The 22,322-nt window shown below is 40.9% G+C and overlaps 1 protein-coding gene across 5 annotated transcripts in view; it reads right to left on the reverse strand.

Annotated features, from left to right (window-relative positions):
* The window catches only part of PXYLP1 (2-phosphoxylose phosphatase 1), a 92,605-nt gene that overhangs the window by 38,737 nt on the left and 31,546 nt on the right, over window positions 1-22,322 (reverse strand). For 2 of the 5 annotated variants that reach the window (XM_071751840.1, XM_071751833.1), the window contains exon 1: window positions 8,406-8,533. The exons of 1 other annotated variant lie outside the window; for it this stretch is intronic. The gene's annotated coding sequence lies outside the window, so the exon portion shown is untranslated. Of the gene's footprint in view, window positions 1-7,719; window positions 8,079-8,405; window positions 8,534-12,223; window positions 12,404-22,322 lie in introns of those variants that run through there. 2 more of the 5 variants (XM_071751837.1, XM_071751835.1) reach the window with 2 other exon arrangements.

A 22,322-nucleotide genomic window follows, 5' to 3' on the forward strand; every position in this document is an offset into this window, starting at 1 on the left:
CTTCACATTTCCACAGAATACTACTTAGATGTATCAGCTGTACCTATCATGTACACCTCACCTGGACTCTGACCACTAATCACCTTTTGAGGAAACACTCCAAAATTCAAATACTTCTGACAATTCAAACAATTTTTAAGAAAAAATATCCTTGCTGTGACCTGAAAATACATCCTTTTTATTCAGCAACACGTATAAACCTTAAAAACATATGAACACTGAAACCATATATTTCAAGAACAAGCACAATCATTTTTGACATGAAGTCACTACAGGGTATCAGTACTGCAGTTATATGTATATATACTCAGTAGTTCCTAGCACAAAGAGTAATGCATAATTTAACTTAAATATGAAGGATATTTGGCATTAAATATGCCAAAATAAGGCATTGTAAATATCTGATAACCTTGGGATGCCATGGGATGATGCTATTGTCTTAGACCACACCTTTCCTTGTCCAGTCTCTCTGCTATTCTTAAAATTATCAGTATGTATCAGAGAAGCCCTGAGCAGCTGCCATGACAATATTATTTCTGTCCTGCCCATCCTTCCCTTTAAAATAAACATTTTAAATTTAGTCTCCTTTCCCCAGAACACTTTCCCTCCCTTGGGAGGTTCAGCTTGGAGACTGCTTGCTGCCTTCATGCCCAGGCTCTGGCAGCAAGCTGATGGCAGAGGGATTTTTTTCTCCTACCAGCTTCTTAGACTATTTCTAAAGACCAGCAAGTTGCCACCAGCCACACCAGTGAGATGGTGTCCCCCTGTCTGAAGGAACTTAGGAGAGGTTAAATTAGCTATGACAGGAACCAAAGAGGAAATGCAGGATTGCACATAAAAACAATTACGGAATTTTTATTGCAACCTCTCTGTTGTCTCCTTTAGGTTTTCCTTTTGTGCAGGTTTAGACATTTTTAAATCAGAGGACAAAGTGATGGTCAGCATCCAAATTCATGCCTGCCAGCTCATATATTCTCTCTCTCTTGCTTAGAACATTCAGCCACACCTGTTCAGTCACTGATGCTCTGTGTAATCACTTCTCACCAGGGGCTCAGACAAGAACCCAAGTTTTAATTTTGCTCTTGCAGGTTGACTTAAGCATAACACACCCAGGATTCCATTTGTAGGATGCATCAAGGGAAGGAACATAGACAGATGCTATAATCACACACATTGTATCCAGGTTATCCTGATGGGCTACTTTATAAACGAGTGGTCTAACAAAAAAGCCACCAAAATATAAGAATAAATGAAAACACACAAGAGCAAGGAGGTTTTGGGGGCTTTCAAACTTCAGAGTTTACAGAGATGAGATGCTAAGCCCAAATATGCTCTCACTACAGCTAGTTAAAAGCAATTCACACCATGCTGCTGTTATTTTTAAAGTTCTAATGGATGCATTCTCTTCTGTAGCAAACAAAAACAAACAAAAAACCATTTTGAAACATTTAACAAATATTTTTGGTTTAGTCTGACAGAGAAACTGCATGTAAACACAGATCTTTACATTTTCTAGGTCACACAGTAGTCTGCCTGTGACCACTGCTTTGAGGACAGGGTTTCTATAAAAATATATTTGCTGCAGATGGATTCTTTGCTATATATAAAATATTTTAGGACCTGTTCCTGCACTTCAGAAAAAAAAAAAAAAAAAGCATAAAAAAAACGCCTGTGAAAGTTCCACTGGCAATAGCATTAAAAACAAGCACATGCTGCTGCCATGTCCGTTTTTGTTACATTTCAAAGAATCAGTTTCTCCTGCAGTTCCCTTCCCAGACCTTTCCTTCATCCCACCATATCAGAACTACTCATTTTATACTACACCTGCTGTAAAACTACTCAAATGAATTAAAAAAAAAAAAAAAAAAAAAAAAAAAAAAAAAAAAAAGAAAAGGAAAGGTCTCAGCTCTAAGGAACCCACACATTTTAGATTAGCAAAAAGAAGACTGGGAACAACCACCTCACTCAAGAGGAAGAAACCCAGAAATCTGCCACCACTGTAAGGTCTCACAGAGTGAGAAGATGGATGTGGTTTTGAATCTGGAGCTGCATTTTGAACAGAGCACAGTGTAGCACAGACTGCTTCCTTTCAAGCCACAGAGAAGCTTGACTCTTGTAGTATTAAGTCTATCAATAAAACCCAGTCTGTAATAAAAGCTGCCAAATTACAAAGCTTTAAACAGTCTTTAATAACTTGGGATCACAAAGCACTCCCCTTTGTAAAAAATCAGATTTCATGGCATGCCAAAATCATAAGGACTGAAGAGACTACTGCAATTCCTTCCCTATCTTAGTACCTCTTCTTCTATCTTCATATTCCTTTTAGGAATTGTTGAATATTTCCATGCTTTGGGATTTGGTTTTCTAACTATAATATTTTAATAGGTCGCATTTGATTCATTGAACACTTGAACAGCAAATGTATACGAGCATGAAATATTTTAATGCATAGCTGTCCTTAACTTCAAGGGGTTTTTACCATTTTAAACCCTTAGTTCAAGAGATCCTTCCATTCACAAAATCTTCTCAGTAAGTACTTCGGTCTGTCCTTGACTGACACTGGGTTGGAAATAAGGTCAGTGTCCTACTGCTGTGTGTATTACTCTGAGAAATCTGAAAAAAAATGTTCAATTCAGTAACAAGCCAGCAGTCCAACATGTCACTTTGGAGGCCCTGTGAAAATGAAATGATCTACAAAATAAAATTTATCTAATTATTGTAAAATAAACTTTATCTACAAAAATCCGTCTCAAGCTCAGTTCTTCATCACCCACCTCAGGAATGTCTTCATATACCTAATCCTTTTCCTATGCAATGATAAGTCATACACTTCTTTGAACTGCAGGGAAAGTAAAAATAAAAACAAAGGAAGTGCTTTTACTTCCTTAAAGGAAACCGAGCAACTTTTTTAAACATTATTATGAAACTTAGAAAGAAACATTATGATTACGATGGCTCCAGGCCAGAACTGAATCTTAATTGGCAGTAAACCCATTCCAGAATACACAGAGAATTAAATAAGTCTTTAAGAAGTGCCAGAGAGTAATTATTTTCAACTTAAAATTGTAAAATGGTATATACCATCTGCTTCTAATTGTATCAGCATGGATCCTAATCACACCCAGATCACAGCCAGTGGCTGATCAGATAACATCACAGCTCCAAAAAGCCAAGCAGTTAATGTGCTTGAACTGTTATACTTCTTTTAGTTAAGCTTTTACTTTTTCCAGTTTTCATTGTTTTAACAACCCTACCCTACTGTAACACTCTCCTCTGCATCCATTTCCAACACAGACCTTGGAACGTGCCTCTCAACAGGAACCTTTCTCCCTCTGCTCCAGTGGCAGGGCTTCTATTCTGCTCCAAAGATTTTCTTCTGGCACTAACTCTGAAAGCAAGCAGATGCTTTCAAAGCTGGCTGTGATCAACCAGTGAAGTCGAGTAGAATAAACAGATCAGTGAAGAAAGTTCATAAATGTAAGAAAATATTTATTTTCCCATACCGGGTCAAATTATTCCTGTCCAGTCTTTGAAATGCTGTTGGTCTGTCAGATGACCATGTTCTCATCTGCATGTCTGCCCTTCCTCTGAGGTTTGATGGATTTGAGTATAGGGCCTGAGCTCCCAAATCTGTCATTATTTTAATTCCAGATGATCTTATCCTGGGTTCATTTATGACCTGCCTGCACTGGTGTATTCTACTGCTGAAAGGTCACCCAAAGGTCATACACCCACACTTGTCAGAGGTTCCCACAATTAGGTTGATTTGCTCACAGGATTCAAACTGAATGGCTTTGGGGTGATTCTAGCTAACTTGTAAGAGCTTGCTTAATTACTCCAAGTTCTTCAGCCCACTCACCATCCTCCCTTGTATCCCCTCTTTGGTCCTTTCTTCCTTACCCTCTGGAAAACTGCTGGACCCTAAATCCATCAGCTCTGCCACAACTCCACCTGTAACCATTACCAAGCCATACTTCCAGCTTACTTTAAACCACAGCATTTTGCATCTGGTGATCTGCCATGACTCAGAGTTTTCTGTGAAGTTAAAAACACAATTCTTCTACCTGGTGGTAGAAATGTTTGTGCCAGAAGGATGGAAGAGCTTACATTCATTTCAATACTGATTACATTCCCATGCTATCTTTGTGCTCAAGCTATATGTTAACCCTCATCTCAAGATATTCTCTCTCCTATATATGAGATATATTCCATCCTATCATCACATATCAGGTCACCCAACACTTCCATATTCAACCACCTCTATATACCCACAAAGAATGAAAATTACAGGGTAGATATCCACCTCTGTTTCTTGTCTTCCAAACTAAAAACTTCAGTTTCTCTCTACAGGTTAAACTGCTACTCCTTGCAGCACCAACAGCTGGAATCCCACAGTAGAGAAAAAGCAAAAACAAACAAAACGAGACCAAACAGACTTTAATCATCAATTTTGTCATCTTCCTGCAATCTAACCCCAGAGTGGTGATTACACAGATGCATTAGCGAACAGTCAGCCTTTTCTGCTGCCCTTTCTTCCCTACAACACTGCTGTAGGCAAAAGGGAGAGCCTGTTTTACTTCCTTGATCCTCCTGTCAAAACACCAGCTAATCTCCAGAAACACCATCTTACTATTGGACACAACCTGAACACAAAGGTGCAGGTAGGACAGTTATTACTGCAAAAGGCAAAATAAAAATAGGCATAGGTAGGCTCATAGCCCACATTTTTGTTGCTTAGGTCCACAAAGTCCTTTCCACAATGTATTGGCCCAAAAGAAGATCCTCATAAAGATACCTGAAAGTCCTAATAGACAGAAATGCAAGCCTGAGTTCAGACTTCTAATTCCAAGGCAACCAGTGAAACCACAGACAAGATGAACAAAGCATGAAAAAAAAAACACAGAAGAGCACAAGATCCAATGTCAGCATTGTTTTGCTCCTTTAAAATCATAATTACCAACAAGCTGCACCAGGTATTCACAGGCTCTTCTTTAATCACCAGATCCCAATAGCATTAGGAAAACAGCACAGGATCTTCCACTGTGTATTTAAGTGTGAAATTTATCATAGTAGACACTGAGACAAAGTTATGGTGCTTATTTTTTTATTTTCACAAGGGAAGCCACTAAATCATGTGACAGCTTTCTGGGGGAAACCGAATTCATCTTTGGTACATGAAAAAGTGTAAGGTGGCTACAGACACTACAGATGAAACAACCAGAGAACAGTCATTGTCTGGTACTTCCGAACAACATTTCTGAACAACGTCTTTTACTATGTGACCTGAACAAAAAAGCCTAATTATTTCATTTTCCAAAACGCAGTTATATTTAAGAAATTACAGCTATTTAACTTTTCAATGCCTGGTTTACACCCTAACCAAGAGGAAACAGCCTGTCAATCTTGCTCTGAATCCTTTGTCATCAGAAATCCAGCACATTATCACACACTTACCATCCACCCTTGTAGCCCTCCTGGCAAATGTTGCTTTTTTATTGTTGTCTTACTCAATGAAAAAATGCTCTTTTAAGTTGCTTAGGATGAACCATTCCTTTTATGATTCAGGCATTATCTGATCACAGTAGTGATATTAACTGATCTTTATTTTTTTTAAAGCATACTTCTTTTACAACTTAAAGAAATGGTTGCATGTTTTGTGTGTACTTCCCAATGATCCTCGAGACAGCACCTCCATCATTTTGTTAAAGGCAGATTTTAAGAACCCCACACTCTTGAACAATTAAGGAACAACCACCTCTCCTTTGTACCATCCACAATAAACCATAAATCTAATAACATCTAAATCATCATAAAGTATGTATTAGCACTTGGCTCAATATTTAATCCCTAATCTTATTTAATTTATGTTTGCAAGCAACCAGCATCTCGTGGTGATTTCTTGCATATTAATTGCCTTTTTTTTTTTTTTTTTTTTAATTACTTAAAATAGAACAAAAACTTGGGGTGAAGAAACAAAAACACAACTAGAACTGACCATAAGTCCAGACAGAAACCACTCTTAGAATTGCATTAATTCATCATTCATCTTTGGGGCAATAATATTCAGATACACTTAAGATACAAGCCTTTTATAACTAATCAATAAATAAATGAGTTGCAGCTTCAGCAGAAAAAGCATCCAGAATAACACAACAAAAGTTTAGTTTTGAAGGTCTCCCATAAGATTTTGAAATGAAACGAACAAAGACCTACATAATAAACCTCTCAGGACACTTAAGGTTTCTTTTATCAAAGGAGGTCAGGAGGGAAGAGAAATCTGCAAAACTGTATCACTTACTGTAAACCACTGGAGAAAGCAAACCTCGAGTGACACAAGTTTTGCACACTCTGAAGCATTGCCTTTTGTGTGCACTCATTCCATGATGCCCCCTTTTTAAACTAAAAAACAAACAAACCAAGAAACCAAACCCCACCCCAAAAAAAATACCACAAAAAAGAAAAGAAAACAAAACAAAACAAAACCCCACAGGCAGACAAATTAAGGCTGTTAGAGAAAAGCAAGTTTACAATTATGAAACTAAAAGAACATAACTAAGTGCCTGAAGTATAACCAGGAGTACAGTAGTACACTTCTGGTTAGGTACCTAGGTATGGATACAGAGGTTTAGTTACTCCAACACAATGCTATAGCTCTGCTGTTGACAGATCTTCAAAGAAATTCTGCTCTTCCTCAGTACTTCCCTTTTTTTTTGTTTTTTCTTTTTTTTTTGCAGAGGAAGTCTCTGCAGAACACAGAGTTGTTTCAGTGTATATTGAAACTTATAAAAATTAATGCTTCAGCACTGTTGAGTTTACATAAAATATTTAAGAGACTACAATTAAAAGCCATTAGAGCGAGGAGCATATGTTTTAACCATGTGCACTACTTTTAGTTACCTTTTTGAGAAGATTAAAATTAAGCAGCTTTAGCTTTTCATCCCACTCACACCCTCCCACTGCAAGTTCTGTCTGAGCTAATCCTCCTTCTAAAGACGTCAAAACAGGGCATACGCATTACAGTTACTTACTGCCAAAATATGTTGGTTTAATATTCCATTACCATTGTAATACTGGCACAATAACTTATTATATGTGACAGCCTTTGCAGTTAGTCAAGGATAGAGCCACTTATTCTGTAGTTTCTTCATCCACATGAAACAACAGTTGTAAGATTTGTAAAAGAGGAAACCTAAGGTCTGAACTAGGAGCTCATCTCAGACTACAATGCCAGCCCAAATAAAAGGCTTAGAAGGTCATCACACCTACTCTTCTCACCCTATCATTCTCCTTTGTCCCAGCCTTTATGCAAAGTGATCTGCTCAGAAATCCAAGTTCATGTTTACAAATACGTTGGTTAACCCTTTATTTCCCAGCACTAAAAAAACATAATTTCACTGATTTTAATTTTTTTTTTTTTTTCTTCCTAAGTGCAACGCTCTGAATGAAGACCAGGACAATCTCTATGTCAAAACACACTTCTGATGAGGGGTTCATGCCTGTCAAAAAGTTCAGCATTATTCCTCTGGAACTTGTAGCACAGAACTAAACTAACAAATCTCTTCGAGACTTTACAAATATTTAGGTTAAGATACATAGAACAGAAGGGACTGCTCTCACACACACTAAACACAACAGACATCAAAGAAAAAGATACATTCAAGTAAGTTATTCCACTCCAGCCCCAGTGTATCAACACACGGCCGCAGACCAAGTACTTACTACCCATGGCAGAAGCACACAGCTCCACATCAGCTCGATGTTACCTTCCAGCCGAGGCTGATAAGCACTCGGTCTATCCTCACACAGGCTCTGGGAGACGAAGGAGCCCACTTCAGGCTCTCGCCCTGCTCTATATCCGCACGGACCCCCGGTCCGACGCCGCTGAACCGCACGGACCGCTCACACACACCGAGTCTAACCCTCGGTGTCTGCCAACGGGGATCATCCCGGGGGCAAAGTTTATCCCGCCGATGCGCCGTAGAGACGGCCAGACGGGACCAGGGGCAGGTGGCCGCCCCCGAACCCCCCTCGGCGCCGGACCGGTCCGGGCAACCCGGCCGGTGCTGCCGCTGCCCAGTGCGCTGCTGCTCCCCAGGTCCGGGTGCCCGCGGGGTCCCGGTGTACGGGGCAAGCGGGACCGCAGCCCACCCTTCCGGACCCTCGGAGCCGGGCGCGGGGCAGCCGCTCCGGCCGCCTCCTTATCGCCCGGGCCGCACCCCGGCTCTCTCCTCGCGCCCCGGCAGAGACCTCCAGCCGGAGCCGCCGAGTATTCACCGGGGGGAGGGAAGCACCGCAGATCCTACCGGGTCGTACCGGGGCACCAGCTCGAGCGCCTCCGACAGCGAACCCAGGGCTCCGTCCCATCTGCCAAGCGGGAAAACCCTCCCGCCTGCACCGCCGCTTACCCGCCCGGCCCCGGGGCCGAAGCCGCTGCCGCAGGCACGCCAGGGCCACGGCTGGGATGGGCAGCACGCCAGGAGCCGATACCGCCACGAGCCGATACCGCCGGTACCGCCAGCACCGCCCCCAGCGCCCGCCCGCGCCCCCTGCCGGCCACCGCCCGCCCCGCCCCGCCCCGCCCCGCAGTGACCGCCCGTGGGGCGGTGCTGCCCGAGACACGAGGGCGGCGGCACTGGACCGGACCGGGCCGGCCTGGACCGGCCTCGTCTCCTCCCCCGCACCGGTTGAGGCTGCGGGACAGGGCGGAACGGGCGCGGCCTGTCCGCGTCTCCCGCGGATGGCCGTGGAGAGGAGAGGGGAGGCGTGTTGCTGCCCTCGGGCCGTCCGCGGAGAGGACGGTCTCTTTCAGCACTTTGAAAACGGTTTCTTCGGTGACCGTAGCTATGGGAGACCGGGGAAAGGCTCCGGGACCCGCAGCGGACATCTTGTCCCAGACCCCCACGTCAAAGCCTCGGTTTTCAACTTGCAGCGTCGATGGGCATTGGGTGCCCTGGAGACCCAGCACAACCGTCTAAGGCAGCAAAGCAGAATCATTACTGCCAAGGGACCCTGCTCCCAGATTCCTCTCACCGGGAATCACAACCAATTATCATGGCCCTGTGTAAGAAATGCCAATGTCAAGTCCTTGTCAAAGGAGAATTCCACGAATCTCACTATGAAGGTAAAACAAACACATTTCCTTGTAAAGCTGATGCAAGTGAAGTCATTTCATAACTTGAAAAGCACTCACCAGGATTTGATGCCAACAAAGAAGCTCCCAGCCTTTCCCCTCATAGGAGCAGATTCTGTTCCCCCAGCAGGAGCATTTGTTTAATCATGCGAGCTGATCAACTTTCAAATAGACTGATTTTTCTTGTATCCCTAAAACAGGTTCTAAAGTTAATTCTAGCGCTTTGGGGAACACCCTAGTTCCCTTTACACACCCAGCTTGACATGTCTCAGCAGAACCTATCCAAATACCACATGATCAAAGCAGTTGCACGTGACACCAGTTAGCACCAGTGATTCTGGCAAATGGCTATAGGGTTTTCTTGTTGCAGTCAGGTGGTTTCACATACCCCTGTGGTTCCCACTGGCATCTCTGGATACTTCTGCCAGCTTTCAAGAGCCTTGTCAGGCTGCTTTGCTACTTATCTACGTGGCCTCTACTCTTAGGTCACAGTGACCAATAGTCACTGCCCTGGAAATAGTAGCACAGAACCAAATTTGCTTGCTTTGGCACTGCACATCCACAGTGTCAACACACCCAGCAGAAATGCTGGGCATGTTTTTCTAGCTAGACTGGTACTTCTGATAGACTGGTATGGTTTCACCTGGAAATATGCTGTGGCTCTCCAACTTGTTTTCTTTTGGGACAAGCAGGAATTAACCTGCCCTCTCCCCAGAAGCATTCAAGGCCAGGTTGGATGGGGCTTTGAGTAACCTGCTCTAATGGAAGGTCACCCTGCCCATGGCAGGGGAGTTAGAACTAGGTGATCCTTAAGGTCCCCTCCATCCCAACCCATTAAATGATTCTTTAGGTTTAATGAACAAACTGCACAATGGTGCAGAAAGTGATCATCCACCTGCAGTTCAGAGAGACTGGAGCCTTTACCAACTGCTGTTTTTTGAAAACCATGACCAGAGATGCTCAGCAGCACAGTGGTTGGCCTGCCAACTGACAGCTACACATCAAATACACAGACACTGCTTTCTTTGTTGCCAGCATCACCTCACATTAGAGCTAATCCATCATAATATTTTTCTTTCTTTAAGAAAACCAGACCATCTGAAAAAGAATGTTTTGCAGAAGAGCAGAAGACAAACTATGGGACCCTAGCTAAGGAACTGTGATTGGCATTTACCGGTTCACTTTAGGGCATGTTAGGATTGCATAGTGCCCAATTTCAGCACAAAGAAATCTGGCATTTCTCTACCCAGAAAACAGAATAGATCCTTTAGGGAAAAACTATCACCCTACGGAAACAAGAACTTATCATGACACCTTGCCAGGGCAGCTACATTTCTACCTCATCCAGAACAGAGTGAAATTCAAAAAGAATTTGGGATTCAGAAACTGTCAATCTGTTCTCAATGTAATAAAAGGATTTAATTTTCTTCACAGAAAGTTTTTGCTTTGGAGAACAAAATATTGTTGTCTATACATAGAAATCTACTGTTAGAGATAAAGCCATTATGATGTTTATAATAGAAAAGACTGTGTACTCAGAAGTTTTTAATACCCTGAAAATTTCTGTGCAGAAACCCCACACACTTGGATCTTAAAGATGAAATAAGATGCAATAAACTGAATATTTTCAGGGCATAGCAACAGCAACTACTGCCTTTGGAGGAGACCTGGAGTTATTCACAATTCCACCACATCACCTCACTTAGTAGTCTTATCTCTTATCTTGACCTGCTTTCTCCTATACACACCATTAGGCATCCAATGAATTTCTCATATTGCAAAAAGTATTTTGTATCATCAGATTTTTCTCTTCTGGCAAGTTCTGTAAGGACAGCCCTCCAGGGGAGTGAGTTAGCTATGAACTAACAAAAATTCTGATGCATTAACCAAAGAGCAGCTGTGAGTGTGTGCATGCTAAAACTGTAAGCTTGCTCACTGACATCCACCCGCTGCTGCTGAGGCAATCTACAATTCATTTGGTCAAAACACTGCACTGTTCCTGTCTGACCTCAGTCCCAAGAGACAAACTGACAACATGCATTATAGAGGATAGGACATGGTGAAACACAGCCCCATCACCCAGGGAGGATAGTTCTAATTTTACAGCTTACTTAGATTTGCAGCCTCCTGATTCTGTCCCTTTTTCCTGTCCCCACTTTTTTTAATTTTTCTTTTTTTTTTTTTTTTTTAAGGCAAATACTAACAGTTTCCAACTGGGTGGTGGGTTTTCCTGCACCCCTCCATTTCTAGTCACATACACATCCTTCTGTTTGCTCGAGGTTTTGAACTGGAGATTCTTGGGAGAAAGTAAGGGTTAGATCAGGGCTCTCCTTCAGACAAATTCTAACACAAATAGTACACAACCAGATACATTTTACAGTATAAATGAATTCATTTTTCTGCTTAATCCAACAGCTAATGCTTTTGCAAGAAGCATCACAGAATCAGAGAATTAGAGGCTGGAAAAGACCTCTGAGATCAGCAAGTCCAGCCTAGAATTCCAAAGAATCGGGAAGCCCAAAGACTTGACCCAAAATACAAGCTAAATCCCAGCTACTGCTCCCAGAAGCCATGACAGCAATGGAGTATAACTCATACACACAAATGAGTGTGGGGAGAAGTAATTCATTGCTCTACAGACAAGTTTGCACTCAGGAGTAAAGTTGTTAAGCTATTTTGCATTTGAACCATGTGAGTATCTTACACAAGATCTTTGAATAAGATCTTTCAGTTCTGGTTATATTTTCACTCTAACAGTTTAAGCCCTGTGTGTTTGTAGGGTTTTTTATTTCTTTCAAGAACACAAGAGTTTCTGTGGTCTGAATCACTCTTTCAGTTCCATTGTTTGAATCAGGCTGGATTTCTCAAGGAGATGCCTGACTGCTTTGGAGAGTCCTTCCTCTGTAGCTAGCAAAAGGGAGCTTCCCACAGCACCCCAGTTCCTACCAAGCACTGTTTTCAGTTTGCTAATTAGTGACTGAGATGCTTTGTGTCTCAGACCTACCACTTTAAACTATTTAAAGAAACTGCTGACAGTTCTGGAAGGAAAGCCCTTTGACAAGCTATTTATGCCTGCTTTTTGCCACCACATACCTGACGTCTGATGTCACCTCTTTTCAGTTGCTTTGTGCATGTTCTTGTGTCATTCCAAGTGCCATATCCATCCAATGCCTGACAAAATTAGCCCTGGTTTTAAAGCTTTGAGATCACGTTGTACATTTCAACATGATATTCCTGCAACCTCCTGGAATGCCAGTGTTGTTACCCATTAAATTTCCTCGGAGGGTCATTGGATCTTTTGGAATCTTTTCATGATGTCATAACCATTGGTCTGGAAGCAATGCCACAGCCATTCACCCAGATTTCTGTAGGTCCTCTACTGTATGACAGCAGTTTCTCTTTTATTCAGGGGCTATTATCTTATTCATCAGCATTTCTACACACACAGCTCTGCAGCACTTAAATTATCTCAGGTCAACCCTCAAACATGATATTTTTCAGTGTACCATGTTCATGTTAAATGTTATGTTTTCATCTCTTGCTCTAGGCTTAACATCCTGATAATATCATCACATTCAGCCTCATCAGTTTCAGAAGTAATCAAGCAATCAGCAATTAAAGTACATACTAGGAATATTACCACATATTTCATTATTTTTCTTTCACTCTTTCACTGGTTGATTAAACCCTAGATAATTATTACAAGTTCTACATTGTTTTTAGGTGATATTATACAGACACAGCAGAAGATGCCTTATCTGGCTGCACTTGCCAATATGCCCCTTTCCTCTGGATAGCATAACAGAAAACTGTTTATTTTCCAGAGTCAACAGAAGACTGCTGTTTGCACATGGCTATGTGCTGGAGTATAACCAGATTTATAATCCTCCTTCATTTGGGAAATTAGATTTTAAAAAATAAATTAGGACCTTCGAACAATTACAACTCCCATAGTTGGTTTGGCTCATTACTTCCTCCTCCTTCCTTTTCCATACCCTACTGTCATGCAGCTGGATGTTTACCACCCATGGGATGAAAATAGATCTCATCCCAGCAAGTCCCCATTTTATCCCAGCAGGACCCTACATGGTCACAAGAGGATTGCCAAAGCATGTCAGAATAACAAAGACCAGTTAATCAAGTCATTTGACAATAATGGGGGGTTTTTTAGTATTCATGCAATAGGTACCATCCCGTGGCAATATTGAATATCACTTTCCAGTTGTGCTTTTTCTAAATGTGTGAAGAGGGTGTCATATTCTGAAGAAAAGGTCTTATTATCACTTCTTCATGGAGAAACTACTGCAAGAAGCAGAAACCACAAACTAAATTTGGGGCTGAAGTTTTTGAAAGAGGAAGTCTGTGTAGGACCACACTCACAGAGGAATGTGTGCAATATAAATAGACTTTATGCATATGCTGAGAAAATACCCGTATCGAGCATTGCTGATTTCTCCCCAGCAGAAAACCAAGCACCTGTTTCCACTTTGCAGAGGTTTGGCAGTACTCTTTGTAGCCAATTTTCTTCAGAATGGACACGCTAGCATAAAACTCAGTATGAGAACCAGAGCTCTCATTTCACTCAGTGCCACTGGAAAGAAGCTCAAGTGACTTTTTTTTTTTTCAAGTGCCTTATGCATTAGTTCTGATCAAAAAGCTTCTGGTCATAATTCGTGCTTCAAAGCAGCTTCAAAAAAGATCCCATATCCATTCAAGAATATAGACAAGTGACTCAGACTCTAGCTTTTGTTACTATCTAAGATCTCTGTTAGTGAGTATAAGTTACATTGCTGATCAGCTATTCTATTCATATATTTTTATTCAGGTGTTAGTCTGGACACCTATCTAAATTTGAATATAAAATACAATGAGATGTGACAGACTGCTTCTTCAACAGCAGCTTTAAGCCATAGTTAAATGTTAAGAAACTTCACTCTTAAATCACCCCGCTTTGTCTCTCCAAATAGTAGTCAGCAATGTAGGGCTATGAGGTAGAAACAAACCTGGAGAGAGCACTCACCTTTGCCACCTCAGCAGGCACCTTGTTTGGCTACCTTATTATTTCACCTGTTTAAAGCCCCACTTGGTAACTTTCCACTAGGATTAGCTTCTGAAAAGGAACTCCACAGAGGGTTTAGCATAGTCCTCCAAAAAACACAGGTCTCAGATCATCTGAATATGTATCATTGTTTTTATTTGCATTTCAAGCAACTCAGATAACAGCACAAATGCCCAAAAAGGCAGCAGGTGCTTAGAAAAAGCCTCAAAAACAACCCTTAAAATAACTGCATACATAGACATCTACTTTCCAGTGTCATTTATGATCCTAAACAGTTTCTGTCTCCCCAGAAAAAGGCAAACCATTCTTGCAGCACTTAATTGGTTCTAGGGGTAACCAAGTCCAGCTGCTGTGGCTAGCAAAGCAGCACAGCTGCCTTCTCTCAGTCCAGACAAGCTAAGGAGGGGGGAAAAAAATGGAAAGTACCCACCACTTCAAGAGCTCTATTCCCAGGGTCTCACAAACCTGACTAGAATCTGGATTGGAATTTTAAACAGATCTCTTAGGAGCAGCATCCGGCTTCCTAGGCAACCAGGGTGGCCACTTTACTGTGCTGCTTACATGGAGATAGGAGAAAGGGGGGAGGTGTGCAGATACATATATATATAAATATATATAATTGCCCTTATACACTCACAGGTGGGTTTCCTAGTTCATAAATATTCCTGCTGCAAGCTGTGATTTTAGTTAAAGTCAGACTCGACTTGCCAAAATGGCAGGCAGTGGAGTTATTCAGAGTAACAGCTTTTAGCTCTTCTGTTGCTGGGTGAGTTGGAACCAGATGGTTAGATGGCAGCAAAACTGGTTTTAGAGTACCTGAATGCTTCCCTGCACCTGAGAAGCACCCAGGTACCTTGCTAGGAAGATTTCTGACTCCTCTAGTGGGTGGAATTAAGGAGTTATCCATGGAGGTGAGTTTTAAGCATGATATAATATTTCCTTGTTGTATTTAGTTCTCTGGAAAACTGCCAACTTTACAAGTCTAATCAGGGAAACCTACCTGGAAAAAATAGCTCTGGGCACTGACATTATCACTGGCAACTCCCTTATTACCCTGTTCTCAGATGTGCTCCAAACCTGCTCATGAGGACATGAAAAGGGTTGTCTGTTCCTCCTTTAGTAATTTTCCTTCTATTAAAACCAATACCAAGGGTACCCATATAGCAGATGTACATCCTACACTGCTGTCCAAAATCTGAAGATGAGAAATGCCTTGGAATACTTAATGGAGTCACACACAGAAGCTTATATTGACATACAAATATTATTCATACTGAACCCATTGTCATGTGGGAGTCAAAAAATCCATATGGAACAGGACACATCAGTCTCCATAGCCAGTGACACTGATTTGCATTAAAGCCAGCAGGTACAGCTGCATCTGGCATACTGACTGGATCAGAAGAGAATGCATACATGAACACAGATAACACAAGTGGCAGTAGCAGAAGTCAAGTTTAAGTAAGAATATTAAGTCATTGTTATTTGAAATATGAATAACACCAAATAATTTTGATATCTGAGTATCTTAGCTTCCTATTCCTGAGAAAAAAATCCATTGGCTGAGAATGCAAGATATGTATAGTCTGGAGCCACGTCCAAGTTTAAGTAAAGATAAATAGTAATGCAAGACCTGCCTTCCCAGACTTTGAATCCTTACTGCATAAAATTAACAGACTGATATAATGTGAATCAGCAGAAGGCTTCTTATACACACATACATGCACCTACTGCTATATCAGGTGAGCTTCTCGTATGAACACATAGTATTGCTCCAAGGAAGGAATAATAATGTACTAAGCAGATGTAAAGCCAGACACTTCAATATAATTTGTTTCTAACTGTATTTAATATTCATGCCAAGCATACATTTCTTTTTTAGGGCTCAGTTCTTCTGAATTGACAAACAGAAGGTACTTCCCCAGTGGTGTAGGAGTAAATAAGTGGGTAGAAGTCAGAGAGTGAATGAATTGTGTTGTATTTTCTCAGTGTAATAGAGGAAAAGCAGCCTGTGGGTCTAAGCCAGGCTTCTCTGTTTCTGTGCCCACATAGAGGGAGTATTTAAAGTATTTCCCATACTCATCCACACCAAGAAGTGCTCAGACCATGTTGGATGGGGCTGGTGGAAGGTGTCCCTGGCCATGGCAAGGAGGTTGCAAACAGATGATCCTTCAGGTCCCTTCCAAACATAAACAATTCCATTGTTCTATGATTTCCTCCTCCTCCCTACTTTAAGTTTTGTCAAATAAACAAATGCAGTAGCCTTAAGAGATGCTTCAACATTAGGAGAATTTGCTTTCATACAAGGAAGAGAAAAAGCCATATCTTAATATTTGATTCTGCCTGGGTAAGCCCACTGTGAACACCAGTCATGAGCAGGCTTGAGACAGTGTTCTAAGACATTCTAGATAAGGAAACTGTAATTGTAGCACTGCCTGACTCCTTTCAAGTCATTCAGTCTTCTCCTGTTCCTACATATCCTCACCTAGTACATTCTGGAAGGAAACAAAAAATCCCCATTCTACCCTATATCTATAGACTCTTTAGTAAGTTAATTCCTAATCCTTCTTTTGACTTTTTTAAGGGACTAGAATACTTTGCTTTTCCCTTCTAGTTTTCAGATAGTGCCCAGCTTCAGGGATCAAAGCTAGATCTCCATCACAATTAGGTTTTGACAATAGAACCAAAACAGAACAGAAACTGGGAAATAAATAGCAACTGAAAATAAACGTGTGCAAAATCAGATGCATTGACCTTTAGGAAAGGATTTCTAAGCTTATTTGAATACTGAGATGATGGACCAGACTATTCTGCACTGTGCTGAGAAACTATCAGAACTATCACCCTCTTTGATGTAAATTCCTAAAACTATTGCTTTCCTAAAAAGAATAAATCAGGCAAAAAGGCCAGGAGACCTATATGGATAAACAAGGAACTCCTGGCCAAAATCAAACACAAAAGGGAAATCCACAAAGGGTGGAAGTGAGGACAGGTAACCTGGGAGGATTACAAGGAAATTGCTCGTGAAACCAAAAACCAGGTTAGAAAAGCTGAAGCCCTGATGGAATCAAACCTCTAGATGGGAGGAGTCCCTGCCCATGACAGAGAGGTTGGAATAGATTATCTCAAAGATCCCTTCCAACCTAAGCTCTTCTATGATTTCTAACATAATTTTTCCTAGGAGAACAAGTGTATTAGGCTGAATCTTGGCTAGCAAAGCCCTAGACAGACCTTTAGTTTTACTAGAACATGAAGCAGAAGTGAAGGTAGAAGAATCATGATTTGGAAAGCTTACTCTCTTGCCATTCGAGTTCTCCTTCTTTCCTTTTCTCCTTCCTCAATGAACCATGTTGGGTATTAACCAGCTCTCTCAATGGGTCTCAACAGTGAGTTCTTAGGATATTTCCAACATCAATCAGTGAAATGTGGCAAACACTGGCAAAAGAGGCAAAGGAGCAGCATGCTAAGCTGAAAGGCAGCAGGTCAGGAGAATGATGCCTTCCCACAGCTGAAGATCCAGTGTGTACAATGGGATGGCAACAAGATCTGCTTCAGTGGGTCAGACAATTCCTTTAGAAAGCCCTGTAGCTTTTAAAGTGCTCTGTATAAAGACAGATACTAAAAAGGCTACTTGGAGCCTTCTTATTGCACATCATAAGAGGAAATGAAATACTTTTATTTTAGTAGGTTGAAGATAGCATACATTTTTAGGTCAAATTAACAAATAACAGACCAAATGATGGCCCTAGATGTCACCCTTATCTGGCATGAATACAGACTGTGTCAGCATTCAATGTTCATGAAGAGTGCCTGCCAGTATAAATCATTTGTCATTGTCACTCTGAGAATTCAAGTTGAGTTGGTTTATTTTGCTTTTTGTTCCCAGAAAAACTGCCAATTCTGTCTTGTTAGTTTTTGCATACAGCTAATGAGCATGCTTCAAGGACAGGACAAGGTCGAAAAAAGGTGGGAGGGTATTGAGTGAGGACTGTGAGAGACAAAAATGAGTTATGTTCTGTGTGATGACAAAAAAAAGAACATTTGATAATAGACAGTGCAGAGAAGAGCGAAATAACAGAAATTATATGCATGAGTGTCATACTGCCCACAGTGAAAAGATTCAGCCAAGCAACAGCCCAAATGCTTATTAGCTCAAGTACGTGTCTGAAAACAAACACCTTCATATGAATAGAGCTGTCAGGAAGAAAATGATTAATCCCAAATGAAAAGTGACCCAGCTGCAGCAGAGCTTCATTTTCAGATGTAGGAGAGACAGGAAGAATTTTACTATTGCTATCCAGAAAAAAAGCTGCAGGTCCCCTTAAATATGAATTAGGGATCATACCTGAGGGATCACAGGTCCCACCTGGGGACAGAGGCCTAAGGGATCTCTCAAACTTCTTATTTATGTATAGGATGGCAAGGAATGTGTGCCACAGACCTCACAAACCAGACAGGCAGGCAGAGCATGGATGCTGCCAGTCTGTCACTTGTTCAAAGGTCTACAAACATCTCCCATTTTGGAACCTCCTCTTCACATCTGTGCTTTGGGAGGACTGGGGTTGGAATCTGTATCCCACCACCAAACATTTATACACAACTGTGAGCTGTACCCAAGTGTGGAGAAAATAGAGCAACTTGCCCTTCTCTCACTGGCAGTCATTAAAGGCAGCTCTTGCTGCTTTCACAGCTGCTGGAAACCAGGGGACTATTTTCCTGACAGCCTTTAAGTGAAAGGAGTTTTCTATTTTGGGGCTTTTGTTACCCTTCCCCACTTCAAATAGTTTGATATTCTTCTCCAGATGCTTGAAAATATTATTAGCCACTGAAACTTATCCTTCATTTCGCTTTTTTCTCAAAAAAGCTATTTTTTTAACTTGAAGTTGAAACAGCATTTAAGTGATTTTTTTTTTTTTTTCATGCATGCAATAGCAGTCTTAGTAGATTCTTAGAGCTTTTAAAGTAACCTGTACTGGTTGTGCTTAATTTGTAGGCTGATTCCAGATACACAAAGAGGACTCTGCCACCTTCCCAGTGACCCTTAGTGGGGTTATTTCAGGTTTACATCAGCATGACTAAGAGGAGGAGAATTAGCCAGGTAGCACTGAATACCTCTTACACACAGTGCAAGTTCTGAATAAGGAAGGCAGTCTTACCTATTTGAGTCCCACTGGACTGGTGCTAATATTATTTATGTGTTTCAAGACTACTTAAAAAACCAAATTTCCTTTAAATTGGCAGAGATACAAAGCAAGCTATATGGGTGTCAGATCCTTGCATGAGAAGTAAAACCACACCAGATGGGAATTATGAAAATAAGCTGAGGTATCTCAAAGGAACAACCAAAACCAGACAGGACAACTATGCTGGGTAACTCAGGTAAATGCTTTTAAGGCTTTATGGCCCTTTATGTTATGGGAACAATGGGCAATTGGGAAAAAGGACAACCACAACCAGCCCTATGCAAGATGTGCTATGAAACTTAAATGAATTTTTTTCTACCTTCCTGTACTTAAAAAATAGACCCCAGTCAGGTTTATGTTTTAAAGTTTTTGTGAGTAAAATGAGATTGTACTGTTTGTGTTTGATATCTTGCACATGACCTGCAAACACTTGCTTTTTAACAAATTATACAGCAACCTGTGTTTATCTAAGGGTAGGTACTATCTAGCATTAGGAGGTCCCTATTTATAATGCATCAAAAGGATGTTTTCTTTTGGATTTTTCTACTCTGGAAAATTAGAAATACCCCACGGAGGAGAAAAAAAATTAATTGCAGACATTTAGGATGCCTTCAAACTCTTAAACCGAATAGTTTGTTGATTCAGTGTAGAAACCTTCAGCCTCTTAACAGGTTTCTTATGAAAAGGAAAAGGAGGCAACAGACTGGGTAAAAGACATCTTTCCCCCCAAATTGTAGCACCAGTGGTTTTGGGCATATTTTTCCCACTCTCTCATAGATGTAATTAGGTATTCTTATAACAAATGTGCAGTTCACAGTCCAGCCAGTATGGGGTTCAATGGACTTTAGGATCTTGTGATACTGGTTCTTATAATACAATCTTTTAACATGTAATTCATCACAACATTTGTCACAGCAGGCAATACTGTGTTAGTCCTGTTTTGTTCTCAGACAATATAGATGGGTGAGATATTAAACCAGATCCAGATGAAAAAGCTAACACCTTGGATGCTTCAACAAACATGCTTATTAAAAGGGACAGTGATTTCATGTGGCTTTCCAACTGCTGACAAATAAGAAATTGCAGTTTTCCTCTCTGTTTTTAAAACTCAACATTTCAGTTCTGAACAAAAGGAGTGGGTAAACAAGTGGCTCTGGGGACGGGAGAAAACCATTGCTATTCTTTGGAATAAATGCCCTGCAGTGAGAAAGCAGCATACTATGTATTGTGTCTATGGCACTGCTGTCTCCCTCATGCACAAAAGGATGGCACATGGGCTCACACAGCTTTGACTGCTGCAAAGTAGCAGGGATCCCAATGGTGTTCCCATGGAGCTTTCATTAGATATGGAAACTCCTGGTGTGTTTAATCTCATCCTATGAAAGACTTTGCTGTGTGTCAGTTGGCAGCAGTGCATAAAGATTAGAATAGCAGTCTGGCAGAGTGGGTTTCAAGTTGCACAATGTAGTGTAAACCAACAAACACCCCCACACCCTGAAAAAAAGTGTTAAGAGAAATGGAAGAAGGATCAGACTTCAATCCACCAAACCTGAAGAGTCTGAGTTACAAAGTCTCTGCATTTCCTCAGTGTATTATTGTTATTACAGGACTAACCCCTGCCAGGCTTGCAGCTCCTATGTCACATGTGATTTAAGTACTGATCTCACCCTCCAAGTAAATAGAATGTAGGTGCAAAGCTATTCATTAGTGAGCACCCTGATAAAATACAGATGAAACTTCAGACCTGAATGAGCTGAGACAGTAGTTGTACACTGAAGAATTCCTTGCCTGAAGAGAAAGAGACAACTTCATTATCTGTCAGCTCTAAAAACCTGAAAATTATGAGGTCAGACAGATCTGCCCACAAGGTTATTGCTTTATCTTACGGGATCTCAGTTATTGCCTCTGAAACATCTGTTCCACAAATTTTATCTCCAAACAGTGTAACAAAAGAATGCACCTAGGATCCCAGCCTTGCCTGTAATTATTTCAGTTTCTCTTTGTATATTTCTCTCTTCTGATACAGGTTACACATGTGGCTACAGAGAAATTGCTTTGTTAACCCAGAATCCTACAGGGTTAGCAGACTCCCCATGTCTATGTCATCTTGCAGAATATTATCTGCAGGTAATTTGAATGTGGACTAAGGGCAGAGGTATTACTTAACCTCATATATGGTTTAGTTTGACTACTTCTTGAAGTTAAAAGAGAGTAAGAAGAGAACTGAGCTCAGTCTTTATTCCTCTACTTTTTCAACTTCTTTTTAGACATTACCCAATCTGGCACCATACAGACACTTAACTTGAAGGCTTTTCAAATACAAGTGATAGCAAACATGTTTCAGGTCTATAATTGCTTCCTCTTCTTTTCAAAACTCCTGAAAAAACCCACAAGTTCCATGTCCAATAGTGCTGATATTAAAAAGTGCTATAAGATTATTTTTTAGGCGACTGATTCTTGTCACTCTGGCAAGTGAATATTTCAGCACCAGCCAGGTATTCTGGCTGTCAGAATATCTCTCAAAACTGTTCACAATGGTATAACATAATTTGCTTTCAGTTTATCTTCTTGCTTTTTGTCTCTTGGTTTTCCTACATGAGAGAATGGTACAAAGAATCATTTAGTATTACCAATTTAAATAAAAAAAAAAATTGATGACCTTTTCCATTATCTCCATATGGATCCTGTTAAAGCGTTTTTAATTGTACATGGGATTTATTTGGAAAAAAAAAATTACGTGAAATATGAGAACATTATTGGAAAGAGTTCTTCATTTTTAAGTCCTTCAGTTTTAGTCAGTGTTTTATATTTTCAGCACACTTAAATTGTCTAACATGAATGGTGTTCCCAGAACTTTGTACTCAAAGTAAGCTCCAGCAGGAAACTGCTACTAATCAGTACTTTTTGTGGACTGGATCTGTCTTGTTCACTGATGACCTCATTACAAGTC

The sequence above is a fragment of the Heliangelus exortis genome, chromosome 9 (genome assembly GCF_036169615.1).
Source record: "Heliangelus exortis chromosome 9, bHelExo1.hap1, whole genome shotgun sequence".
NCBI classification, from domain to species: Eukaryota; Metazoa; Chordata; class Aves; order Apodiformes; family Trochilidae; genus Heliangelus; species Heliangelus exortis.